A 27,206-nucleotide genomic window follows, 5' to 3' on the forward strand; every position below is an offset into this window, starting at 1 on the left:
GCACATTAACCCTACGGATGTTCTCATTAGCTATGCTGTAGAGCCTTTCTGAGCCCCCCAAGTGCAGGGGGTTTTGATCTTTTTCTTCATTTGTTTGATTGTTTGTTCTGTCTTGCAGCATCTTGTCCCAAATGTCTACCATGTTGTAAGAAATAAATTCTTTTTATCTCCTTTGCAATATACATGACTTTGTCTTGTCCCAGTCATTCACTCCTTTTACATGCTTTCTTGCTCCTTTCTTTATTTAAATAGTCCAAATTTACTCCAATTATTCTCATTATGTCTGTCTCTCAATATGTCTTTGCCCTCAGTTAGATGAAGGTAGTTGTGCCTCCTTTGACCTGTGGCTTAACTGTGTTTTCCTCTCTTCTTTGTGTCTCCTCATAGAGGTGTTACTAGATTTGGACAGTCACATTAAATTGCTTCTTATCTGACTTTACGGGACTATATTTTCAGAATTTTACCTTTTTTTTTTTTAGGCAAATGAGAGGTTTTCTCCTTGACTCAATTTCTTTTCATCGCTGGACAGAGATATTCTCATTCATCAATAAACCTTCACTGTTCTTCCTCATAGGTAAGTTTAGAACACAGAAATATATTGAGAACCTGTTCTCTTCATCTAAAATAAATTTATTTCTGCATTGTCATAATCTGCTTTCCTGGATTTATCACAGGGTCAGGTTTTGAGCTAGGTTGCTGCTGGCTTACTGTTTCCAGGAGGTTCCTTACCAACCCTCCTGGTATTTAACACAGTGACAACAGTGGTGTTCTCCTTGTCCTTGCCTGGATCCTGCAGATGGTAAAGCCAGGGGAAAACAGAGCAGCAGCCACCCCATGGAGGGGCTGGGAGGACAGGTGGTGTGGGGATCCACAGACAAGTCAAAGCTGGCAAGCAGCAGAGCAGCACAGGATCAGGGGTGATGACCTTTTTGCAGCACATATGGGGAAGGCATAGGATTTTTCCACTGTAACTTGCTGAGTGGAAGGTTGAAAAACATGGTTTGTCAGTCTGGTATCTTCTGTTTAGTGTCCTATACGTGTGTGTAGTTAAACATAAATTATGATGACCTTTTTTCCTCTTTTTCAGGGTTTAATATACTTCCTAAGATTTGATGGCTATGATAACTCTGATGCACAAACAATTCCATTGTTTAATCATATAAATATATTATCTATCAACAGTAAAATACCAAACACCAACAAAAAACCCCAAACTGCAATCCTCTAGCATTTTTTTTTCTTCTCATTAAAGGGAAAAGAAGGCCACTACCTGTGGAAGTTCTATTCTTTTCTGTCATCAATTGGGTAACTAAGAATTAGTTACCTAATCAGTTGCGTGAAAACCGTGACATGGTGTTTGTGTTTTATGAAAGATGAACTAGAAAATTACTGGCTGATCAACCTCGCTCTGATCAGTGGAAAGATCTGATAATAAAGATAATGCGATTTTCTAAAACCTGGGGTGTAAATCTTGTAATAAATAAATTCAATCAGCCAATTTAAAAAGTTAACAACAGAATGAAACCAGCAGGATTATTTTTAAGATCTGATAGTTAGTTTAATATTATTTTCTTCTTTGTCAAAGCAGCTGGCTTACTGACGAAGAAGATGAAGCAAGATGTGACTTGTGTTGCCTTCATACCAAGTCTTGCAGTACTCTGCAAGACATTCTTTACAGTTACCCAAAACATAATGAGTTAGAAATCAGTTATTCTCTGAGTGATTGTCACGCATTGGTATCAAACTCAAGTGTCTTGAGGTGCTTTTGGTGATCTCTCCCAGACATTGTGTAAAGAGGTACTGCCATTAGTGATTTCAGTCACTGATTGGAAAATGTTTAAAAGGCAGTCAAGCATTCAAAAAAATAATATGATAACAGCCTTAGAAAGACAAACACTCTTTTGTGGTACTTCACTGGTGGGATTATAAAGAAGTAGGGGAAATAAGAGTGGTGATTTTTTGGGGAGCTCCCCACTCAGTTGGAGGATGTGCTCCTTTTTGAAGAAAGAACAGTGCAGAGAGTCTTAAGGAGTGCAACAGGGAGAAGGTATTTGGGCAATGCTGCCTCAAGCACAAAATGTGTCTTGTGCAGGAACACTGATGGTTTCTTAAGTCCTGTTCAGGGAAGGACAGGAAGAGATCAACACATTCTGCAGGGAATTAATTATATTTTATAGCAGGAGACACTTTCTAACTGTAGGTTTTTTTGACTTTCTGTACATGGGCAGAGTACATTAGACAAACTGCTCTCTGACACTGTCTGATAGCCTGAGTTTTGCATGAAAACCAAATAATTCTTGAAGTTGTCTGTTCCTTTCTCTGCCCATTTCTCAGTCCCTTTATTAAATTCCCTTTAGTACAGTAGTTATTCCTATTAGACTACCACTTCTTTCCATTTCTTTTCAGTTCTTCTACTTTGCCTTCTATGAATCACTCAGCATATAAAAAGAATAAGCAAAATGGTACTTAATAATTATTTCAAAATTAAGCTGTTTTGCCTAGAAAGAATTGTGAACTGAGAAGCATTTACAAGAAATGTGGCACATTATTTGGCAACATAATTTCAAGGGACGATCACATGTATTACATTCTCTTTAAAATAATCTGGGATCCTTTAGGTGCTGGTTCCCCGTATTTCTTATGTGGGTGTCCTGGTTTCAGCTGGGATAGAGTTAATTCTCTTCCTAGTAGCTGGCATAAGCACAGTGTTTGGGATTTAGTATGACAATAACATTGCTAGCACAGTGATGTTTTAGTGGTTGCTGAGCAGTGCTTACACTAAATCAGGGAGTTTTCAGCTCCTCCTGCTCTGCCAGCAGGGAGCCTAGATGTGCACAGGAAGCTGTGAAAGGAAAATGGAACACAGCTGGCACAACTGACCTCAGCTGGCCAAAGGGATATTCCATACCATGTGACATAATGCTGGATCGTTTACTTCCCCCCCTCCCCCTACCCAGTTCTCCCCCTGTGAACAAAAATTTGTGTGATGCTTATCTCCCTGCCTAGTTAAACCACAGCTCTGACAAATGTTTTTATATCATAATCCCTTCAGTCCTCTCAGAACTAGAGGTCCTCGACTAAAATACCAAACTGTTCCTTGTTAATATTTGTACCTGAAGAAGTCCATGTTCCTGAAGTCTTTTCCAAAGTGTCTTTGCAAAGTAACACATAATGCTTTAAACTACACGGTAAGACATAGACCACATTATTCATTCCTAATTTGCACGTGCAGATTCCACGGCCATCTGTGATGTTCATCTCCCTTCAAATTATGTTCAGCATAACTGTGGCAGGCCATCATCCCACTTGATAACAAAGACGTGTGCTGAGACATAAAACTGAGCATGTTCTGCATGTCCAGTACCCTTTCAAAAGACAGTAACAGCAGACAATTAAGGAAAAAACAAAGATACATGAGAAGTTAGAAGGGACCGATCTCATAACATTAATAATTGTTTTCTCATGTTTTCTGGGAAAACAGTATCCACAGAGATGAAACAAAATTTGTTTTTCTAAAAAATCGCAGAAAATTTTCTGGAGTCATGGAGAAATATGTTTGTGAACTACTGTGGGAAGTAAAACCTACTATCATTAAAAGTAGGAAAAAAGAAGCCTGTGTGACTTATAGAAGTACAGTCTTTAAGCAGTGTTCTGTTAACAGGTTTTTTTCATCATGAAGTTGTCTGTTGTCTCACCTGGAAAGTAATGGTGTTCCACCTTGCTCAATACTGATAGGATTTGACTTCATGTCAAGCATGTTTAAGTGAAGAGAGCAATTACAAAACTCAGTGAAATCCAGAATAGTGAATAAAAGTTTACCTGTTGAGATAGTCAAGAACTGAATTTTTTAAGACAAAAAAGGTAATTTATTTTACTTGTCCATCTTGATTACTTTTTAGCTATAGCTGATTAAGGGAAGATTGTCTTTCTGCTTGATTAGCTGAATTTGGGATGAATGGCAGACTGGCCTCTGGACCTCAAGCCAATATTTAACTTTAAATAACTACTCACTGCCAAGCTCTGCATAGCTCACTCTACCTGCCCACTAAATAAATTTCTATTCATTTAGAAGCCCCACTAAAATCAGTGAGGACATTTAACATAAAAAGGTTGACAAAGAAGGGCAAAACCTGCATTTTACTAAATAGTATTGATATTCAGTGTCACAATGCCTTTCTGATTGACCTTTCTTCAGTGAAAGGGACAGAAATGCAGAATTACCAAAAGAGTTAAAGTTTTATTCCAAAGAAAAAGGAAAAGTTTTGTAGCTAAATGATCTGTTCTTTTGTAAACCTGAAAGAATTAAAAAATTTGTATGCTTTTGACATGTAAAATAATCCCCAAAGACAGAAAAAGGGAGCATAAAAAATTTATTCCTGAAGGGCTTGTTTGTTGTAGCTGGGTTAAAAGACAAATAGACATCATCTCTTGGGGACATGATGACAACTAGCTGTGCACTATTTTTTTATCCAGGTGCACAGAAGAAAGAAAAGGATTCAAAAGGAAAATGGCACTTCAGGCTGTCAGTCATGCAAATGTTTCTATAGCCAGTCTCCTCCTCTTCAACAAGCTGTTTTCTTGTCAGATATCCCTCCTGTAAGCACAAAGTTCCTCTCTGTTTTTTTCCAAGTTCCTCTTAGAAGCAAGAGTTGACTGACTCTAGAAGTTGTTGTTTTAAGTCTTGGAGGATTGTATTAATACTTCCTTTTATGCTTTCAGCCTTGTGCACAAATGATTATTTTCCTCTTCATCGGCTGCTTTACCCACTTTAAAGGTGTGCAACTGGAAGTGACAGGATAGTGACTCAGCTGGAAGTGGAGACTGAGCGAGTGACCGTGAGTGAGTGAAATAAACTCACAGGTCTTGTGCCTCTCACACTGCCTCCCACTCTTTTGGTGACACAACACAGCCAAGAAGACCGTGAGTGGTACAGGAGGTCACAGTCTGCCGTCAGTCACCACATCCCAGGAGCAAGGACGACCTTTCGAGGCCAGCCTTGCTGATCCAGAGAAGGTATTAAAAAAAGAACTTTGTGAGCTGATAAAGCATCACACAACAGGTAAGCTGAGAAATTACTTTGTGCTCAGGGAAACAGTGTTTGCCGGTTAGATGCACTCAATAGGTGGAATAATTTTTTGAGGCAAAAGCTTTGAAGAAGAGAGAACCAGATTATGTAATACTAATTAATCTCTTTCTTTACCCTTTTAAAATATTGACCAATTGATTTTTCTTTAGGCTTCTCTATATCCTCAGATAGCTGATGTTCATTTCATTTGAACGTGCTTTCATCGAGGACGTAAGTCTTTCCTTTTCCATATACGTGCTTCTACTCCACATTGTGGAGGCAAGTAGGGCTAGCTGGCTTGTGGGGTGCTTTTCAGTGCAAATAAAAACACTGCTCTATAGCTTTACTGGATCACCAGCATCTCTCAAACCTTAGATATGGCTTAACTTTCAAGTAGTACCAGAGAGCATTTATATTATAGCTGTATTTGGGGATGGAGTCACATCTGAATTCACAGTATAATTTAATAAAACACAAGTGGCAGATGGAAAACCTTGTCCTTTATTTTGTGTTCCCCCATGCAATTTATATTTTACTCAAAAGAGCAAAACCAAAAACTTTGAAAGTTTTTTCCCCACACTCTCCTTTTTACCTGTGAAGAGAAAGGTGAAACATTACCTTGTAGGAATTTCTATGAGTGTAATAGAAAGGAGCAGCATTCTTTTTTTTTTTTTTTTTTTTGCTAGAGGTTTTTGGGCAATTGATATTGTTTGGTTTAAATTCAAAATCAGATAACATTATCATAATAGGATTCGGTTCAACACGGTTCAGTGTTGATACCTTACACTTTTACTGTAAAAACTTTATTTATTTCAGACCTTTTTCAACGCATTAGCATATATTCCAACATTATTTTCTTATCTAAGTCTTGGCTATGCACTCTCTTTTGTAAACTCAGCACAAGCTCATCATGGCCAAATTTCTTTTGATTTTGTTGCCATGTTTCTACGGCCTCTTCTAATTCATAGCTCTTATAGAGGTACAAAATCAAAGATTTTCTGTAGCCTGAGGATTCAAACAAGATCAAAGCTTTAAGATTACATTTGTGATTGCTAATCTGCTGAGAATGCATCTTAAAATATTTAAATTGTAAGAGAGATTACATGTCCTGATTGCCTATCCCACTATATGCCCACAGCAATACTCCAGTGTCTTTCAAGTCTCTGTTGGTGTAGTACAATGTGAGGGAGATCACAGCATCTACTGTTGGTAACAGCCTTGCACTGCAGGTGATTGTTGTATAAGTACCTGTGTAAAAAGTTAAGTGGCCATTTCTACCTGAGGAAAGGAAAATGTGCAAAACTTCAATTTTCCTCTCAAGTGTTACTTCCATTGCAACACATATTGGTTTTGTAAGCAGCCTGGAAAACCTTGAAATACAGCCAAAGTTGATCACTTTGTCTTTCTCTCATAAGTGCGTCATTTTAGTCCAAATTTTTTTCATATTATTGTCTGTCATGGGATAAGTTGCTACCACTTGTGCACCTTGAAAAATGTTTAAGCATTTGTGCCCTAAAAATAGGGCATAACATGCTAAAACAAACAGATTCTGAAATTATGTGACGTTCATAATAGTGCCTAACAACTTTCTTATCAGAGTAACTGGCTTTGTCTCTGCTCACACAGAGCTGTGAAAAACAGTTAGGCAATTGATGTGGTCACTGACCATTTGCAGCAGAGTGCCACAGTAGATTCATGCTTGTTTTGCCCTTGTATGTCGCTTTTACAGATCAAAAAAGTAAAAAAATTACCTTAGACTGGAAGACCCGTCCATGCCATTGTGATATTTACAAGCTCTTTCAGAAGCCCTGTGTGTATCCATATATACAGATTGTGATAGGTATTTTGTGGAGGTTGTTGACAGTGTATTGAATCAGAACAGACACAATGAGCATGGCTAATGGGTAGAGGAGAAAAAAGAAAAAGCTGTGTTTTGTCGCAGTATGAATGCCACATTTTTCCAATATATATTGGAATATTTCCAAAATCCTGTATAAATATGAGGGTTTTTTCCACAGTAATACCTGCTGTAGGTATGTTGGTGAAATTCTATTATAGTTACTCTAAATATACTTATATATCTCTCTATAAATTTATTTGTAAACATACAAATATCTTTTGTGGTTAATTTTCCATCTCTTCTGATTCAGACTGAATTTGCTTTTCAGCTGTATGTCATAAAAATTAAAAATTCCTGTATCTTAAGTGAGAGAATGGCAGTGCTTTAGAAGGCATGTGAAAATTGTCATAGAAAAAACCCCGAATTTTTCCCTACTCTGTTGTGTAAGGTCCGCTTTCTAAAACAGCTGGGTGTTTACAGCAAACTGCAGACAACAAATCCGAGTGTAAAAATAGTGTAATGTTACACTGACATGCGTTGATGCTCTGCAGATGCTATTCTCATGAAACGTTACTGACATGGCTGGTGCCAAAGCACTTACTGAAATAACTGCAAGGTCTCTTAAGCCCCAGCTATACCGTGCCAGTGCAACATTGCCTTTGAAGTCAGGCATTAGTCACAGCCTCAGTGCTCCTGTTGGCTACTCTGTGTACCTTGTTGATGTTTCCTGTGGAACCCTGCATGAACTGAGTTGTTCTCCTGCAGCTATGAGGGAGGTCGGAGACCTGGCTGACAGTAACATACACCGGGCTGGGAGGCCAGAGAGACAGTTTTTGTTCCCGGCTTTGCTTCTGTGAGCTGTTGTGTGACCTTCAGTGAGTCACTGCGGTGGGTTAGCCTTGGCGTGCAGCCACGCTCCCACGCAGCTGCTCTCTCACTGCCCCACCGCGGCAGTGGGAGAACAGAGGATGAGAAAGGTCAGGGATCAAGGTCAGGACAGAGAGATCACTTACCAAATACTGTCTCAACTTTTTTCAAATTTTTTACTGTTTTCAACTTCCAGTAAATTAATTTAATTCATTGCCAACTAAAATTAGGGTAAGATGGTGAGATACAAAGACAAAAATTAAAACAATGTCTTTCCCCAACTACTTTACCAGTCTCAGCTTCACTACTCTACCTCTTTTCTGCACAAGACAGTCCAGGAGAATGGGGAATTAGGGTTGCACTCTGTCTGTAACAGAGCCACTGCTTCCTTGTCACACCATTCCCCTGCTCCAGCATGGGTTCTTCACACAGAGCACAGTCCTTCATGAACTGCTACAGCACGGGCTCATCTCCATGGCATGAAGAGTGTAGACCTGTACACATGGGACACCTCCTCCTGCCCCTTCATCTCAGACCTCAGTGTCCATGATCCTGTTTTACATATCTCCATTTTTCTCTCCCCCTCCCTCTTGTGGTGTTTTTACCTTTTCTTAAATACTGTAACCACACATATTGGACACCTGCACCTGACACAGTCTTGTATCTTCTTTTGCTTTGCTTCACTCTTCCTCGCTCAGTTATGATTCCACTCTTTTCTAAAATGTTTGGAAAGTACAGAGAACTTTGCACCAGTGTTATTTGATTTCATGACTATTGCAACTGAAGTTGATGGGCATTATTTTATTTTTTATTTATTTTATTTTATTTTATTTTTTATTTTATTTTATTTTATTTTACTTTATTTTATTTTATTTTATTGAGAGCCACAGGTACTTCCATCTCTCTAAAACTGAAATCTTCTTATTTTGGACAGAAGTCGTTGAAAGTTATAAGCTTTCCTTCAATTAGAAATATGTCAGATCTGGAGATTTTTAAAAACAAATGTGCTGCATGATGTTATTTGTCAGACACATACTTGCAGCTACAGCTTGCCTTTACTGAAGCAAATTATAATGGTATTTCAGTTCCTTTTTTTCCCAGCTTTAATAACTACTTAGGTGCTGCTCATTATAAAGGGACATCTAAATGGGGTTCAGATCCAGGACCCTGATCTGCTGCATTCCTGCTGAGCAGCCTGCAACAAACTGCTTTGAGGTCTTGGCAAATGTTTTTGGGCTTTGGAAGTGCAGGAAGATGTCTGTGTGTGAGCATAGTCCTGTTCACTCTCTTGCATCCTTGTGTTCTGACCTGGGAGCAGTACTGATCTTTGGGCATCAGCTCATGTCACCTCCAAAGGAGAGAACTGAACAGGGAGCAGACTGAAGCCTGCCTCAAGCTGCAGAACTAGTTTAGTGTAGAAAATATTAATATATATAGCATTATGTCAACGGTGCAACACTGCTGGGTCGTTTCCTAGACAAGCTAGAAGCATCTGCAGCTGAGGTACTTAATGGAGGCATCTAGTGTATCAAACTCCTAATCAAAATATAACATGTTTTTAAATCTTGCAACCTCTAAGACATGTTAGGCTCAAGGAAATCATGTTGGTGCTTGAATTTAAGACATGGACAGGATAGCCTCTTATCTTGGTAGAGACACTTAAAAGTAAAATAATCTGAGACAACAGGACTATACAAATACCATGAATTTACTCTAAATTGCTAAAATTCATCCAGAATTTGTAAACCAATATTTATTACAGTAACAACTTGGATGTTTGTCCCAGTGGGGAGATAAGAACTCTTCACAGTAGAAAAGGGGTAAGCTGGAAACTAATGAAATTCCTCCTATTGCAATTCTTGGCAGCTTTTTGCAGTCTTGAAAATGTCCTGACTGGCACCAAACATGATGTGTTGGCTCACTGCTGGATAAGAATGACTATTATGTGCCATGGCTGAGGTGAATTAGAATTATGGCGGAGTAAAGAGTAAACACCTGCAACTTAAGTATACTTTATATTATATATCCAGTATTATATACACTAAAGTCGTATTTCACTTTCACCAGAGATATTCTTGCTGCTGCTGCTGGCTCAGAAAAATGCAATAGTCTGATCTTGGCTCTAACAAGATGATTTCATTATGTAAAAACAGGCAGTCTTGAGAGGAATTCCAGGCCTCCAGGCATCGAAATTCAGATTCTTCTGATCTCAGTGTCAAAACATTCACTAATATCAAGGAGTCCCTGATCCTCTTGTTGAAACCTGATGACTTTATTACAAATCTCTCTTTGGAGAAATTTTCTCTGTGCTTCTTGTCCAGTGAGCGATAATCATGTTCTGTGTACTTCCTGTTTCCCACCTTTCACATCTGGCAGCTGAATTTCAAATCCCTTACATGTACTTCTTTTCCTCTGTCTCAGCCAGCTATTCATTTTCCAGTTCTCCTTTTGACAAAAAATTCTGCTTCTATTGTAAGCATGATTTCCTCTAACATTTTATTTTGCTCAGCAATGACAAAGCTTTCCCATAGGCTTAGAGTGTTATTTTATCTACTGTGTTGGCTGGACTGTTGTGTCAGTTTGGGCACAAAAGTTTGAAAATTATATTTAAAGTTGAGGTATAGGTGAGATGTAGCTGGAAGGGAAACAATCTGAAGTAGTGAAAAAATACAATGTACGGGAAAGTAACAAATCTGGCTGAGGCACTTGGTCTTTTGACTTTAGGTCTTGGCATGTAGGGGGCACCACTGCCCTAGCTAAAAAGCCTCAGCTCCAGGAGACTATTTCTATTTTGTACTGCCATCTTTGAAATAATAGATAAAAATATTTATTGTCACGCTGATGGACATTGCATGGAGCAATCGTTAGCGCAGCTGAGAAGTGCTTTTCAGAATGCAGTAGCAACAGCAATTTTCCCACTTCTCTTTGTCTCTACATATGGAGTATGTAATTTTTCATATCAGTCTTTATGCAGTTATCAGATCGATAGGCTATTGGTTTCAGTAAGTCTCCTGCAGCAGCTTCCATAACTACAGCACTCTATGCCTGGTATTTATCATAATAATTGGGCTTATTTCTTAAAATCTCTGTTGCAGAAAAGGAGGAAGGACAAGATCTCCCCCTCTGTCCTTAAACTTCAAAGGCTTTCTTTGAGAGAATGCCACTGGAGATCTAAGTAGTAATTCTGAATTGTTAAATTAAAGGTAAGTCTAAAATTATTTTTGATAATCTCTTTAATAGTGATGAATCTGAATATAACTAGGAAGTTTATCTTTCCACAGAACTGTGTTCTTCAAACACCTGATGTCAAAAATGAGATAAAATGTTTATCCATACACTCTTTTGTTATTGTGGGTATTGAGGGGTCTTCTCTGGATGGTGAAAGAATTGCCTTTGTGGCAGCTCTAAACAGTGTGAGCCTCTCGTAATAGAATCAGGGCATCCTGGAACCGAAGTCACTTGGTATTCTCTGGACTTGTACTGAGAGATAAGATAAAATTTCCATTGATTTTTGGTTTGCATCTTATCTTCCCAGTTTATTTCCAGGTGTAAATGATGAATATGGTCCCAGTCTGTAACCTTGCTTCAATTAAATGGATGGCATCATTACCAGAAGTTAGTGTTGGATTTGCTAAAGACTGAAGAGACATATTTTCTCCCTTCTCAGACATTTCTCATTTTCTTTCTGTTTGCAATGACTGTGTATGTTTGTCAGTAAGACAGTTTCTGTTAAAGTGCCTGGTGTCTAAATATGAAGTCTGATAGGCATTTTTTCAAATGAGTTTTTACTTCTCATAACATTCGTATAGTACTAACAGGTTTTTAAATTATTTTAAGAGTAGTTCCCTTCTTGAAAAAAGAAAAGAGAGATGTCTTTGAGGCATTTAAAATAACATGACTAGTGTTAAGAGAACAAAGATAACAGAATGTACAAGATGATCTCAAACTTCTATTGCTCAGGAGCCTCTGTTCTGCTATGTCAAACGTCTTCCCAGTGATGATAAGTTTGCAGCCTTCTGTTTTTTGTTACTTAAGGATGGTCCACCTGCACCACTTGTCCTGCCTGACATGACCCGGAACTATTTCCTGTGGAGCAAGCTGAGTACCTGACATTGCTAAAGAAAAACCCGTGATAAAGGATTGGTTGTAAGTAATAAGAGACACTCTTAGATGAACTAAAAAGCAATTGATTGCAGGGAAGTAAAAACAGTGTGTGAAAGCTGTGCTACTTGAGGATGACAGTGAGGTTTCTGGCTTCATCAGTTTGTTTTGTGACTTTGGACAGGACAGTGTTGGCCCCTGCCATACCCAGGGAAACCAAACTCCCATCTCCAGAGTAGGACACTATTCATTCTGCAAGAAGGAGCATGATCCTCTCACTTCTCTCTACATTTCAGAGAAGGAGATAGCATAGGCTTTCCTTTTTGTGAAGCATTTTTCAGCCCTTTGAATAGAGTGGGAAATTGTGAATTTCAGACAGGTACATCTATCTTTGTAAGCCTTCACTATCAGCAGATAAACACACTTCTGGCTGCATGCACAGCAATATTACTTGCCACATTCTCTAGAAGTGTTTTTATGTAAAAAATTAGTACCTTGTTATGTTAAGATTGATTGCCATGTAGTCTTCCATACATATATGCTGCTAAAATACCATGATTTGGGTTGCCATTCTTCCATAAAAACTAGAGAAGCTTTTCACATAAGCATTTGCTGTTGTATTGACAGGTGGTGAAAAGAGCTACATGAGAAAGTACAGTGGGGACCTATCAGTTTGCTTAGACTGTCTTGTCTTTCCCTTCCAGGTCTCAAAGGAGTCTTTGACGAGCTGATCCTCACCTGCTAAGGCAGTGATAAGATCTAGGTGGGAACAAATCTTCTTCCTTCATGATATTCACACTAACCCACAGTACATCTCTCTCAGGGGAGCTTAGGAGAAAACAGGAGTTAAAGAGATTTACTGGGATACATGGTCCAATTTGCTGCATTCACAGACAGTTATTTCTGTAATCCCTTTAAAAACACGATCAAGTGTTACAAGGTCACATTTGACCTGGCTAGAAATTGTGATAACAGCAACTTCTGGGATGCTTTCAATTTTTGACTCCTTTTTGAATTACACATCTTTTTCTTATTAACAATCTAAATGTATTCACAGTCAATTTATCCTGTTCTTCCTCCCTCTCCCCTTGCCTTGTGGTTTAGGCAAAACAGTGCTCTGAGTTGTTCACTGATAATTTTCAGTAATCTTTCCATCTTTCACTTTTATTGCTAACTGCAACTGCAAGGAGAACTATTCCTTCTGTAGGGAAGCTCTGTTAATGAATTGGGGTTTAAAAGTTCTGAGTACTTCCCAGAGGAATAGAAAAACTGCTTAAGGTCAAGGAAAACTTTCTCAGTGCTGTAGTTATGCTATAAGAGTTGCAGTTGTTTGTGGTCATGTTACAGTTCAGCTCAATCTGTGCTCTTAATAGCGTGACTTAGAAGCTAACAAGGTTGTTGCCATGGTGCTGGTGTTGGCACGATGACATTTTTTGGAGGTGGTGGTGAAGTTGTTTCAAAGAAGCCCTGGTCTCATCCTCTGACCTGAATGTCTGTCAGTGGCTGGAGGGCACTAGGTCAGTCTGTGAAAAGCACTGAACATCCCAGTGTCATCCAGAAGGAATGTAGCTGTTCTGGTCTGAGCCTGCTCCTTGGCATGAGCCAACGTATGTGAAGGCGATTGGTAAATTCTTTTCGAAAACACACTCCCCATCTGGCCTATAGTGCTAATGTATCTGTGCTCTCATTCCTTCTCACTGTGGAAGACTGACAGGGACGTTCCTAAGGCTGGAACTCCTGTGCTGCAGGTTGGAGGTGATGGCACTGTATTTCTGCAAGTGGAACCCCCAGGTATGCAAGCAAGGTTTAAATGTAGTAAGTCTGGGGACATATTAGTATTTCTTTCAGCACAAAATGAAACTGTGAAACTGTGCCTGCTGGTTCCTCCCTAAGCTTTGAGTTTGTATTTGATATTTTTACTGGGACTATTGATAAATTTGGCTCTCTGTAGATTTTTCCTTATTCATTTTGATTTTAGTTGGTTTTTTGTTTGGGTTTTGTTTGGGGGGAGGGGGGAATGGAGTCCCCCTCAGGTTGTGTTGTGACCTACTGAGTTTATAATTAGAGGCAAACTGAAATAGCACCACCAGAGAGTGCAGCGATGATCTCATTAAAAAGTCAACATTTGCTAATAGAGAAAAACTGATGTTGAAATTCCTTTAGGTGGAAATTCTTAACAAGATGGGTTCACTATAATGATCACTTACATACCTATTAAGGCTGCATTTCTTTTTGAGAGTTCATCCATTTATTGTTGAAATGCTGAATAAAGATGCCATTTCTTTTCTAATTTATCATTTAGAAGTGGACTCATATGTCATTATCTGCCATGGAAGCAAAAAAATAAAGGGCTTATAAGTTCTGAACTCTTTTTGATACCACAATTAGTACTGCTGCAGTTTAACCATCAACTAAGATGCCATGATTTGCTACTGAAACAGAAAAATGAAGGGTTTGTAAGTCCTGAACTTTTCTTCATACCACAACTAGTATTGCTGCAGATTAACTGTCTAATACCTACTTTAGGTTGGTTGACATTGTACCAGCTGGTGCCATGATTGCTACAGCTCTTGGGCAGTCCCTGGCCATGTGGCTGGAAAATAAACATCTCTGAAAACATCTACCAAGAATCGGTCCATATTTCTTTTCCACAGGCCCCGCTGTCTTATACATGCTGCAAGAATCCCCACTGCAACAGATGGTTATTGGGCAACCTGTTTTAACAAAATTAAAAAAGAATCACTGAAAACAGGGAAAAATAACCAGCTGGGAAGTGAGAAGGTTTAATGAAGACTTAGTGTATTTTGAGTATTTACAAAAAAGGAGGAAAGAGTTTGTCTTGGCTTCATGTTGGGCTGCAGTTTTCAAGGCACTTGAAAGCTTTTTGGTGAGGATGACAAGCTGTAATATCCAGCCTCCTCAGGTAGCTGCTTCATGATATTGTTCTTAGCTACAGGTCTGTAGTGAGCGGAATGATTGATGAAGTAACTTTAAAACCAACTTATTTTCTGATTAGGTTTACTAAAAGTGAAGAAACTCCTCTGAGCTGTTTGTAGTTTCCATGAAAGATGGGTATAACTCCTCATGGGACTGACTGTGGCTGCCAAACCCAACAAGGCCTTTCAATTTGACCGTATAAGCAGTATATGCACTCATATAGGCTGAACTGCACAGTATGTGTCATGGCCCAAGCTGGACATCTGAGTTGAGCACTTTGTGGGACAGAGATTTAATGGGTCAGGAGAGAAGTATGGCAAGCAGTCAAGGGTACCAGGAAAAGGTGGTGAACTAAGGGCTGGAATGAAAGATCAGTAACAAGACAGGATTTCAGAGAAGAAATAACATCTGAGAGAGCCTTGGAATAAAATGTCTTTGGAGGTGACAAAAAAGGACAGGAAGCACCAGGGGAGAGGAGGTATGGGTAGCAGAGCAAAAGAATGTAGAATGAGAGACCCAAACCTGACTCTTACCTCTTTGATTCCTCATGCAGAGTGGTCTGTGTATGATTTATGTTGTATGATTTAAATTTATCAGGAAGTTACAGAATCACAGGACTGTTTGGCTTGGAAGGGACCTTTAAAGGCCATCTCATCCGAGCTTTCTGCCATGGGGAGGGACACCTTCCACTAGATGAGGTTGTTCCAAGCCCTGTCCAAGCTGGCCTTGAACACTTCCAGGGATGGGATATCCACACATTGCTCTCTGTGCAACCTATTCCAGTGCCTATGCACCCTCATCATAAAAAATATGTCCACATATCCAATCTAAATCTACCCTCTTTCAGCTGAAAATCATTGTTCCTTTTCCTGTCTCTACAGGCCTTGGCAAAATGTTTATTTTCACCTTTCCTTTAAGCCCTCTTTATATACTGGAAGGCAGCAACGCAAGGTCTCCCCAAAGCCTTGTATTCTCTAGGATGAACAACTCCAACACTCTCAGCCTAGCAAGGGTGTTTCAGCCCTCTGATCATTTTCATGGACCTCCTCTGGACCTGACCAAACAGGTCCATGTCTTTCTTGTCTCTCCTTAATGGATTCCCTGTAGGTATCAAGAGTGAGGCAAGATTTTCCTTGTGGGAAGGAGATGACCAAAATCTTCAGTTGCAATAATGTTGTGTCTGAGTTCACAAAGCAAGGTGAACTTATAGAAAAGAAAAATAAATTTCCGTAATAGAAATGCTGTGAAAGCATCTGTCATATCACAGTAGAATAAAGCAAGTAAAAATTTCAGGTAAAATTTGTTTATCCAAAATGGGTTTATTCATTCTTTGTGTCAAAGAATAGTCTCTATAATTCATTAAATAGGAATAATAGAAATTTCAGAGTTTTCTCTCTAAGAAAAGGTTTTCTAAGAAAACCTTTGTGGTATAGTGCATAAGTGACTGAAATATATGAGAAGGCAGTCTTAAGAATATTAAAAGAGAGTTTTAGATGATTGAAGAAGTGACACAGTGACATGCAGATATGAAACATACTTCCTTTCTTTAATTAGTGTACGCTAAACTCTCCATCTTGAAACTGTCACAGACTCAGAAGTTCAGTGTGGATGCAAGCCAGTCATCACTCTGCTTGTAAAATACAGAATCAACATTGAGTCACAAGTTGTTTTAGAAATGTATGTTTAAGAAGTTGTAGCACTTTGACTAGTTATTTGAAATTATGTGAGGTGTTTGAGTTATTTGACTTACTTGAAATGTCAGATACATGTAGTACCTATTCAAAAAGTCTGAATTTGGTAGGTTTTTTTTCATTGCGGGTCAATTTTTGTTGCTGTTGCTTTTTTTCTTTGTTTTTTTGTTTACTGTGGGTGACTTGTAGGGGATGGGGGAGTTTCTGCACTACTTGCATCTTGCTTTCTGTAACCCCTGACTAGCAGTAACACCTTTCTCTAGTCAGGAGACAGAAGAGGACCCTCTGATGTGTTATGCACTTGGTTACATATTCCTTTTGATCAAAGGAACCTTGAGGTGAACACCCGATGTGTACGAGAGCTCCTTCACTTTAGGATGAAAATGAATCTGTTTCATCTGCTTCCTACAGGTTCAAATTGGGGAGTTCAGCACTAGAAATACACAATACAGTAGTTTGGGTAAGAAAATAAGGATTTTTTAGAAGAGCACTCGTGTAAATGTTCACCATATCCCTTATATCTATTGTGCTTCTGGACCACAGCAGATTTCATTGAGATATTTCCAAGTTGTAGAGTTTTGCAATAATATTGTTTTAGAGTGGTTGTTTTAGCAGATCAATAGAAATTGCTGAAGAGGTTATGTCTATGTGATTTCCTGTCACTAAGAACCACATGTCTGTTGTGGACCAAATCAGCTCTACTATCACGGGAAAGAGTAGTTCCCTCTCTCTCCACTTTCTTTTCCTTCCATATTACCCTAACTAGTCCCCTCCCCATACTGTAGGATCCCCCTGTAAGGCAGGGATCCAGCTCTGAGAGAGCTTCACTTCACAGTGTCCGGTCCAGGGACCATGACCTAGGAGCCTTTTGTACAGCTGATTCTGTTGGGACATCCTCTCTCACTTTATCACTGTTAGAGTGTGCCCAAATCAAGCTATTTCTCTCTCTGCTGTTACTCCCACTTGACCTGACAAAACGAACTAACTGGGGTCTGTGTATCATACATAGGCTCGTCTCTCCCTCTTTTCAAAGGTGTTAAATATGAAAACTAGGATCAGTTTCAGTGCCTCTGAAAAGCCCAGGCACTGACTGGCTGTCAGTGTTGCAAACCTCCAGCTTGGTATGTCTGCAGGCACATAAATGGTGCAATCCCAGAAGCTGTGGTTGGAGGACAACTCAGTTAACACTTGCTCCTTAGGTTATTGAAAGGTTCGTCTCTTCCTGCTTGTATATATTTCTGAGATAAAACTCCTCCGAAGCAGAGAGCAAGTGCTGATGCAGATGAGAGAAAGGGACATCAGCTATGTCTTGACATCACCATGAATGTATTGGGGCTCTCCATCAGAGTTACCGTGAGGCCCAGAGGGTGTTTGTGGCAAGTAGCTGCACTGGCTGCACAGAAGGCTTGAGATACAGCAGGGCACCGGAGCACCCTGGCTGGGGCAGTGGGATGGTCCTGGCTGGCAATGCACTGCTCCGGGCACCCCAGGGACCCCCAGTGCTCCCAGCAACCCTCCAGCCTGCACCGAGCCGTGATGTTACTGCTCAGTCTCACCCAGACCTGATTTTGTTGTAGAGAAATTAGGGAATTGCACTGGGGTAGTTGGAAGAACATACAAACATTGTCTAGGCAGCTACCAAAAACGTGCATAGTCCCAAAGACAGAACTAACACTGCGTGACTGAGCAAATATAAATATAAGTACATTGTATATAAATAAAATAACAAACATATAAAATTTTCAATAAACTAGAAATCGATACTGACTGTTTGCAACTAGGATTTCATCTCTTGCTATCATTGTAAGACACTTTAATAACAAAACCAGGTCACACTGGTAACATTTTATATAGGGGTAGTATTGTAAAGTCTGACAGTAATCTGAAAAGAAAACATTTTCTTACAAGCCATTTCTTCCTTCTTTTCCAGCTTAATCCACTTTAATTTATATCTAGAACCCTGAAGTGCTAGCATAATCTGGAATCTCAAAAAATTTATAGGAACTTTAGAAGGCTTGTTTTACTGCTTAGAATTTTTACCAATCAAAGTCCAGAGAACAGTACTGCTAGGGTTTTTTAATGTTTACTGCAGAAGCCATGCTTCTCTATCACCTATGTATTCTTTCAAAGTCATTAATTTTTCGTACTGAATAAATTGCCAATCTTAGCGTGCACTGACGTACTTGAAAAGGGAAGACAAAATCTGTTGGACATGCTATAGAAATAAAAACCTATTTTAGAGGCTTGTGTGCATCAGCATTTCAAAAACCATTTCTATGATGCACCATCACACTCCACAAATCAACTGTTATCACTGCTAATCTTTTATTAGGCAATTTACATTTCAAAGAGTTGGCGTTAATTTTTCATCTTCCTCTTATCCCACCCTTACATCCTTCACAGAAAAAAATTGAAGGACATTTATTTTGAAACAAAAGATAAAGTGACCCAGTTCTACTTCGAATAAGGCACTTCCATATACAAGTAGTCGGATAAAAATTTACTCTAATGAATAAAAAATATCTCTTCATCTTTTTAAAAAATAACTCTATTTTCATACTGTTTAGAGTCCTGGAAGCAACTGGATGTTTTTCGGAAATGTGTTACATAATGTGTCAAAGAACATTCAATCTCCACAAGTATTTCTGGTTGTGGGGCAGATTTTGGTCTCATTTATTTTTACACTGCTCTTCTTTGTGGAGTTTTCTACGGCTCAAATTTCGTAACACATACCAGAAGTAAACTCTAAAACCTTCACAAAACCTGATGATATCCTATAGTGATGCCTTTTTGTCGCAAGGAGGGCTATGTTTAAAAAAGGATTTATGTGCTTAGCTTTCTTTAGAAGTGTCTAAGCCCAAAATTAGATACTCAGAAGTTCTCTGCTCAGTTTCATCTTAGTATGCCGGCTCTGAAGCCTTTATCATTCTTCAGCCACTGAATTTCTGTGTAGACAGCGCTTAGCAGTGTGTATCTCTCCTTCACTTGAACACCTTTGGGTGCTTCTTACATCAGTCTCTTCAGAAACAATCAGAAAGGAATCTGGTGGCTTTCTCTCATCCAGCCGCCCAGTGTGAATAGTCTTTCATTTACCCATGAAGGATTTGACCCTACACCGTGCTGCTTTGCCTCCTAAGTTACAAGGTACTCTGTGGTAAAATTGTTCTGGTTCACTCCTATCAAGCTGTTCCCTTCAACCCCCAGCCTACAGCAGATGCTCCATTTGCTTTAGAGTATCTTGGGGTAACGGTTGTGTGACAGCACACAAGTGCAGACTTACTGGGCTTGGACAGGTCTCTCAGATCCTTCCAAAGAGTGTGTTCAAGTTTCAGCTAATTGCTGGTATTCCTGCTTTTACTTTAGTTGATATTCCTTCTGTTTAGATCACTGTTATTTCAGCCTTCCCTGCATGAAGCTTCATTAGCAACTTATTCTGTATAATCTTTGCTAGTTTTCATTTAGCACAGTTACTTAGCAATAAGATTCTTTGTCACTCTTCTGGTTGCTGTTAGACATGTCTTTGAGAAACTGAAGGTGAGGCTTTTTTATGCTAGCTCTGAACAATAAACAGTCAAAATAAAATGCCCCAAAAAGTGGGGAAAGAGAGACAGCTCACAAGCAGAGTTTGTGTGTCGGCTGCCGGCAGTTTGGGTAGCTTTTGCTGTGGTTTCTCTTGGTTGGATTTGCCATCTGGCATGTCCTTCCATCTTTCATGCTCTGAAGCACTGTGGGTGCTTGTGCACTTGTGTCAGGCGGCACCATCTAATCCTGGCTCTGACTGGGTGGGAGACCTGTGCTGACATGCTCTGGCTTACAACAGTGACTCTTTACTTTGCTCCTCACAGGGCAGCTGTTGCTGCTTGGGCTGCTTCTATCATTTCTCACCCACCAGACTGTTGTGCTGCCACTCCAAAACACAATGGACATTTCTCCTTGAGCTCATTCCTCATAAAGGAGCAAAAAACACACTGCCAGGTCAGATATGTGGATGTGACAATTTCCAGTTTGCAGTGCCAGGGAACTGAAGTATTTTATAGTCCATTCATGGAGTATTAATGCCACAGCAAATACCTCAGCAGACGCAGGACAAGTCCACCTACAGATTCAGGTCATTTCACCCACCAATTTCCAAAAAGTTTACATTGTAAATAACAACTCTGAACTGTTCCTTTTCCTTATGTAGAATGTACAGATGGAACAGCTGATCCCTCTGACAGCAATTCATCATGATGGTGTCATGTAGTTGATACACAGACCATACAGCAGAAAACGAGGACCTACAGATTAAGGTGTCCAGTGGGAGAGTATAGTGCAAATGCTGATCAAAGCTGGCGTGTTGGGAGGCTTTGTTTGTTTGTTTATAAGCAAATGAGTTTCATTAAGACTAATAAAAAGGAAGCAGCTGCTCTGTGTCTGTGTACCAATTCTTAAATGGTACTGGAAAGTAACAGGAAAAGAGAGCTGAATGATAAAACAGAGACATTTTAAAAAGTCATGATCTGGTTTCTCAAGAAAAATTTGCTTAGGAAAAACTGTTTAAACCAGAAATTATGTACTTGTTCCTACAATTTGGAAGATGAACTGTGGTTTTATTACTTAGTACTCTCCCCTTATTTTCTGTGAGTGGGCCAATTCAAATCACAAGTCTTTGCAGTCAAAGGCTTGAATTGCCCCTGGATAGGTAACTGGGATGAGTTTCTCTGTTCATTTGAATCTGTTTTCACAGCAAGTCACAGCATTTTCACTAGAACAATAGAGATGCGGCTTAGAGGACTTCTATTATTTACTGGCTTAGAGAGAATCAAATACTGAAGCACGTGCATGTGGCCCCTCAGTACCACCTCTTACTGCCTGTACCACTGGAGGACGGTCAACAGTTTCCCTTGCTTTGCCCATGTCCTTTCACTTTTTTCTTTCCCTGGGGAAGGCTATGTGGACCATCTTTCAGTCTATTCCTGCTGCTCCTTAGGCACCTTCTCCTGAAATCCACCAAGTGAAATGCTCTCTTCTGTCTACTGGGTCTCTTAACTGGGAAAAAAAACCACAGTGGTTAAAAAACTTGAAGCTACACCTCAAGTGACTGAAAACAGCACATGGCACCAAAAGACTGTGTCTAAGTGTCTAAGTTCTGCCTGCACTAGGGGTGCAGCCACCCAGTGTTCGGCACCATTCACACATAACACAGAAATTTTCCCTGCCCTGGAAAATTGCTACAGAATAACCTCAGGAAACGAGCAAATGCAACAAGCAGGAGAAAGGATACAAATCAATAGTGAAATAAAATTGTCTGGTAAAATAAGCAATGGTAAAATCACACCATCTGCTCTTTTTGCAGAGCCTACAAATCACTAAACAATGGCTGGAATGAGTTTAAAAGCATTTGAGGAAAAAAAATTACTGTTGCTGTGGTTTCTGAGCATATGTGAAAGAATGGATTCCAATTGTATCTGCATCTTTTCCAATAACTCACAGCGTATTACAATCAAGACTGTCTTATTCAAAAGTATTTCTATTTTTGAACTAAATTTCTGGTGGCCAAAGCAGCTTACAATTGTTTACAATTCAGAGGCACAGCTCTGCTGTCAAAGCTTCAGGAAAAGCATCTGTATTGGAAAACTTTCTATGAGCCAAAGGAAATTTCTTGATTTTCTGAAGGAGCATAACTCAAAACTGGTGTGACTTGTGATTTTGCTGTGCTTTCTCAAAACACATGGAAAAATTGCTGCCTTCAAAAAGGTGGTCATATGTTAAATCGAAATGTTTGCCGAGAGCCGTATCTTTGCAAATTTATCCCCACAGGAGTAATGTGCCTCTGCTTCTTCTGGCAGCTTCACTGAAAATAGACTTTGGTCTGCATAAAGAATCAGTACTGCCCTTCAATAAAGAAATATTATCTTTTTTTTCTATGGCAAGAGATTTGATAATGTAAGAGGTACTATTAAGCACTGTCTTCCATTGCAAATATACTAATGGCCCAGGACTTGAACGCAAAATACCACTCCTCTAGTTCCACATCACATACTTCAATGAAATTGTCACTCCCTTTATTGATACCTGCCACATTTATCAAGAGGATACTAAAATCTACTACATACCATCTCCATTTTGTGTATTCAGTTCTTTCTGAATTGTGAGCCTAGTGGCAGATAAAATTCCTCCCCTCAAACCCCACCTTCCCTTGGAGTTTTATACCCCGAACATTAGAAAATGATGGTCCTGCCAATTTGTTATTGTTACTAAGGGCAAAACAATAGTATTGGTCTTACATTTTTAAAATAGCACTGGTTTCGATTACTAGTAAGCTTCTTTTTTTCATCTCTTACACTAAGTTACAAACAGTAGAAACTAGAACTCAAAGTAAAATTATGATTTCCTGCTGTTTCCCTCCTGACACTTCAGGTATCTCTGAGATTAAGTGATTCTGTTCTTCATCTCCACCACTTGTCTCATACCTTCTTTTAGGTGCATTTCATCAGTTAAGTGGGAAAAAACCCACCTCATTTGCTTATTTTCTAGATTGTAAAATTGTAATTGTAAAAAAGATTGTAATAGTTAAAATTCTTGAAAGCTATTATATATCCCGTGGACAGAATTGTAACACAGGGAAACAGAAGCATGCAGAAATGCTAATGATTTAGGGCTTTCAGTCCTGAAGGCCAAGGTCTGTTACCTAAACTTTGTCAAGCCCTAAATCTTCAGGCCACATTATACTGTGTATTGCAGCTGATAACCATCAAGGCACCAGTTCTGTCCCACCTGTTTTAGCAGTGTATGAACAAATATTTGGGCATTCAGTTATCTCTTGTGGGTTTTTTTGTTGTTGTTTGGTAGATTTTACTGTTGGATTAGGTCTCAAGGGATCATCTGCTTATCAGTTTCCAAGTAGCTAGCAGGTGTGGTCTGTGGATGACCTGCTACTATGCCATGAAGAACCCTGTATTTTGTTGTTTCTGATGTTGTCTAATGAGACACAAGAGTCTTATTTTCTGTTACAACAGTTCATCGTTCATCAGAGAGCGTGCAGTTAAAACAAACACGTTTTCTTACACTTGCACCCCTCACAAGGGCCACATTCCCATGCTCTACTATCATGTTTTATTGCAGCTTACCTCAGATGATGATTTGATATTTGCAGGGGGAGTAAAATAAGGTCATTTATATGGAGGATCTTGCAGATATTATAACAATTTTGAGGCAATAAAAGGTGAATAAAATTTTCAATTATTGTTTTCTTCTACAGTTCCTAAAATCTAGTACATAAGTGAAGGGTAAACATAGTAGTGCTTCTTGGTTTTCTTCCAAGGAGTCTGAAACACTGATCTTATGTATTTTTTTTATTATATTTATTTTATATATATTATATATATTTATTAGATATATATCTATTTAGATTATATTATATATCTATTTAGATTATATTATATACATATTTTTAACATATATTTATTTTTGCTAATTTTATGAGAGAGGAGAAAATGTTTGTAAAGCGGAATGGCTTCTTTGCCACGTCTTTCTAAGTGAATTGGATAAACCAAGAAAACAAAAAGATGCCTGAGTCCTAGATTGTTTTTTTTTCCTTCTGGAAATATGTGGGATGATTTACCCTCTGAGCTCTTTGGACAAAAACTTTATTAATACATAGAAGTGCATTTGGACTGGGAAGAAATCAAAGCCTTTTCATCAGACTCCCCTGCTTCCACCACAGTGGTTTGGCATAGCTCAACAGAGTAGATAACGTGAGAGAAAGAAACTCATAACAACTAAATATAACCCTGATTCAAGTGCAGTCTTTAACAACTACCATTGAGTTCTGGAGAGTTCCCAACATTACAGACAAATGCAAGAACTTCAGATGAATGTATACGTGATATAAAATTAGTCCTGGATCTACAGGAGTTTTCATTGTTGCCCGATGCAATCTGTGAAGGGATTTTAATTTAACTTTCTTTGGAAAGGAAACTGAGAGTTCTTGGTCAGTAAGATGAGAGAAACTTTGTTCTTTCTACAAGAAATAATTGCCATTTTAAATTTTCCACGTGTTGGCTCATTAGGCACCAGTCTAAGCACTGTAACCTTGCAGGGGCTGTCACAATTTGCCAGTTTAATTGCTCTGTTACTGTTTAAGGCTGCTGGAATTAAAAGAGCATCCAACTTTCTTCAGAAAGTACTGAAGCCTGATTTAATGTGTCAATATCGAAAAAAGGAAAGGAAAGGAAAGGAAAGGAAAGGAAAGGAAAGGAAAGGAAAGGAAAGGATGAGCAATAGGAGGACTTCTTAGCTAGCAATGTGCACAGTGTGGGAGCATTTATCTTAACTGGGGTTTTTTTCCCTCTCTGTCAAGTCATAACTCCCTGTGATCTCTTAGAATGTCTTTCAGCTCCCACTGTTTGGCTGCAAGGGATTTACTTGTAAATTTTGTCTCTTTTCCTCTCATCTGTTTGGCTACTTAAACTTAGTGACTTCTAAAAGATAAACAAAAATCCAGACATTTGTCTTGCAATTTTCTTGGAAAAAGGCTTATTTCTACAGGGTGTCTTCAGATACCTTTGTGTTCATCTTTGGTTGCTGATGTGCTGTCTGGCAAACTGTGGCAGTCTTTGGGCTGCACCAGAGCTTTACCATCCTGGAGATAAAATTCTAGGTAACAAAAACAACCCGTGCAAAATGAACAAACAGGAAACCTACCAGTTCTTTTGGCATAGACTAGACTTATATGTTATTTGTTGCCAGATGTCATATCAACTTGGATTCTTACTTGTTTACAGGAAAAAATCAAAGAAAATTCAGCAGACTTTTGCTAGCTACTGAATACATATATTACTGCTGGTTTTAGTTGTCTAGTGATTATTAGAAGTGTGTTTTTAAATTACTTATCTTTCCCAGGTAAAGAAATTTATGTTTTAGGATCCTCTGGGAATGAAAACCATAAAAAAAGTTGAAATGCCAAAAATAAAGCATGTTCACCTACTACAAGAGAATGCATATATATTTAAAATTTCTCAAGAACCATGCAGTTTCCCTCTAACATTTGACAGTTTTCTCCTTCTTGGTGCTTTCAAAAGAAGGGGAAAGGTTCTTTCCTAAGGACAGCATAACCTGGAATTTTTAGTTTTGATTAGCTAGTTGATTTTGTTGTCAGTACTGCTGCAATAACTTCACACAGACATTCTTGAGATATTTTTTTGTATGTGCATTTATTTCTAGTGATCTGACTGTTAATAAAACACAAACTAAACTTGAGGATTTCCTTTTGCTTTTGCACTTGTGTGGCTAGTCCAGTTTTTACCTCTATCTTTTAAAAGCATGACTTATTTCTCTCACCATTAAGAATCATCTGCATTTTTCCATGACCTTTATACAACAAAACACTAGCATTTCCCCATTTCCAAGGATGCAGTTATTAAATAAACTTGGTGTTCAGTGGCCACCATTTAACTTACATTAGCCATAGTTTAGAGCTGTGATGTGACAATGTGACAGCAGTCAAGTTCCTCCAGTTCCAGCAGGAGATTTAGCTGCAAGACATGCCCAAAAGTGTTTCAGTAGGTGGTCACAGCTCTAGAAGGACTTTGGGAAACACCTTATTTTCAGGGTCCATATACAGTCAGACACTAATGTGGTATGTGTACCTAGTAATGACTCCCTTTCCTCCATTTTTTGTCCTGTCCTGTTAGGATTTTTATTCATGACCAGTTCAATTAAGTCGCATACTTAGCAGTAATTATAAATAAATGTATCTTAGCATTGGTGACAAATTAGGTTTTAAGATTTGGTTTCCTTGTATACTGTGTATTCTCCATAAACCTTTGGCACTCTACAGGGTGCTCCTTGGGGCACTATAGGAATTGGATGTTTGTACACTGTTCTGCCATATCACCTAAACACCATAAGTAAAGGGAATAAAGTCTCCTTGTTCCTATTCTCTGTAACACTGCCGGAGAACAGCATCTGGGAGATGGGTTTGGCTCTCCGGTTCTTCCTTTTTGTAATGTAAAGTTCCATGGGGCTACTTGCACTAGGATAGAATGAAATAAGTAATGGGATATAAGCTGTGCATCTCATAGCCATGTGTCCCTAGAAAATTTGAAACATCCTCTTTCTCTTCAGGACCAGGAGTGCAACAACCACAGAAGGTGGCTGTGTGGTTTATTAGTTTCAGGCTGGCATGGACTGCTGCTACTTGTTCAATTAATCTTCAAGTCCAGACCTCTGGCTATCTCAAACCCACTGCTTCATGTTCACCAAAGAAAGGAGTCTGTATGCTGCAAAGTTTGGTCCAGTAAATCTCATTTATTGTTAGTGCAACATCTTTCAGCATTTGTGCTAAGTTAGGCTCTGGATGGGTTACCAAAGATAAAAGGAACCCACAGCCCTGTGTGGGTCTGCATGGCTTTGCAGCAATCTGTGAAAAAAGAGGAAAAGCAAAAGGATTAGTCTGTAATACTTTACCAGTATGGTGTTAAAAGTTCCTATGGGTTGTTGTGTTTTCATGATTAAGGTGGTAGGATTAAAAGAGTTAAAAATTTTCCAAGACTCACTTGGATGTTCACTTCAGAAATGTGGTCGATTAAAAAGCTATTTTCCTTGCATTGTTTGCTACAGTCTCTTTGCCAGAAATTAAAACAAAGGGATGGAAAGGATCTTTCCAGTGTTCATCATTACCCTCAGGACAATGAGAACCATATCAACATTACCAAGTTGTCGA

At 39.0% G+C, this 27,206-nt stretch overlaps 1 long non-coding RNA gene across 1 annotated transcript; it reads left to right on the forward strand.

Moving 5' to 3' along the window:
* The first annotated feature begins 2,832 nt into the window (after positions 1-2,832).
* On the forward strand, positions 2,833-14,239 carry LOC121658420. Its single transcript, XR_006013963.1, has 5 exons — positions 2,833-4,596; positions 4,720-5,296; positions 10,868-10,975; positions 11,733-11,918; positions 12,578-14,239. It is a non-coding gene; the product is annotated as an uncharacterized LOC121658420 (long non-coding RNA).
* Positions 14,240-27,206: the final 12,967 nt, after the last annotated feature.

This window comes from Corvus kubaryi, unplaced genomic scaffold, assembly GCF_017639235.1.
Source record: "Corvus kubaryi isolate FWS band 111438036 unplaced genomic scaffold, C.kubaryi_AGA036_p1.0 split3-37296, whole genome shotgun sequence".
Lineage (NCBI taxonomy): Eukaryota > Metazoa > Chordata > Aves > Passeriformes > Corvidae > Corvus > Corvus kubaryi.